Source organism: Kryptolebias marmoratus, linkage group LG8, assembly GCF_001649575.2.
Source record: "Kryptolebias marmoratus isolate JLee-2015 linkage group LG8, ASM164957v2, whole genome shotgun sequence".
NCBI classification, from domain to species: Eukaryota; Metazoa; Chordata; class Actinopteri; order Cyprinodontiformes; family Rivulidae; genus Kryptolebias; species Kryptolebias marmoratus.
Genome location: NC_051437.1, coordinates 25500539 through 25501471, shown reverse-complemented (window position 1 = coordinate 25501471; position 933 = coordinate 25500539). Strand labels below are relative to the sequence as shown.

The 933-nt window shown below is 43.5% G+C and overlaps 1 protein-coding gene across 1 annotated transcript in view; it reads right to left on the bottom strand.

Annotated features, from left to right (window-relative positions):
- LOC108233105 (vitamin D3 receptor A) overlaps window positions 1-933 on the bottom strand; it is a 66658-nt gene that overhangs the window by 64526 nt on the left and 1199 nt on the right. The window contains exon 2 of the mRNA XM_017411319.3: window positions 644-847. The gene's annotated coding sequence lies outside the window, so the exon portion shown is untranslated. The remainder of the gene's footprint in view (window positions 1-643; window positions 848-933) is intronic.

The window sequence follows — 933 nt, the reverse complement described above, 5'->3', positions numbered from 1 at the left end:
GAAATAAACATTTGAAATATATGAGTTTGTATGTAATGTATGAATATAATATACAAGTTTCACTTTTTAAATGGAATTACTGAAATCAATCTACTTTTTCATGATATTCTAATTTTATGACCAGCACCTGTATATCTGTCCATTTCACTCCACTTATCTCGATGCTATTCTGTCTTTTTGTTTTTCCAGCAGACTCTCCAAAATCACGGACTGACAACCTTCGGGAAGGAGAGCGTGCGACGCCATCTTGAATCGAATATTACAAACGTCTGCAAAACAAAGTCTTAACTTAAAGAAATATGATAAGCCCGATCACATTTTTGTATGCATTCGCATTTTGGGATTTGAAGGGATTTGCACACTCCGGCCCTGCTGCAGGCAAACACACACATGTGGAATGTGAAGGGATGCATGAGCCTATAACAATAGCACTGCACACCAAACACTGGGACAAGTTTAGGAGGCTGAAATGCGAGATGAGGTCTCAATATTATAAACACACTGTAAGGCTGGGAAACAAAACAAAGAGCTGTGGGGAGAAGGGAAGGGAGGGGGGGAAAAACATTTTTTTGTTCTCTTATGGAGCAGCCAGCTCATCACTGCAGGCTAAACAAATCACAGATGAGTTTGAGTCATCTCTTACCTGATGTGGCATATCAACCTTCACTTCGTGGAGTAGCAAAGAGGGGGCCGAAAGTTGAATCCAGGTCGCCAAAATTTCCACACCGCCAGTCGAGCTGAAGGCGGCTTTTTGAACAATTTCTCCACCACACACACACGCACACAAACACACACACTTACACGCTGAAAGCCAACTTTTTTCCCCCCTTTCTCCAAGAAGCAAAAACTGTCAACAGAAAGGAAAGGAGAGGTGATTTAGGAAGGGCTATCTAACGGTCAGTGGATGTGGGGGGGGGGGGGGGGGGGGGGGGG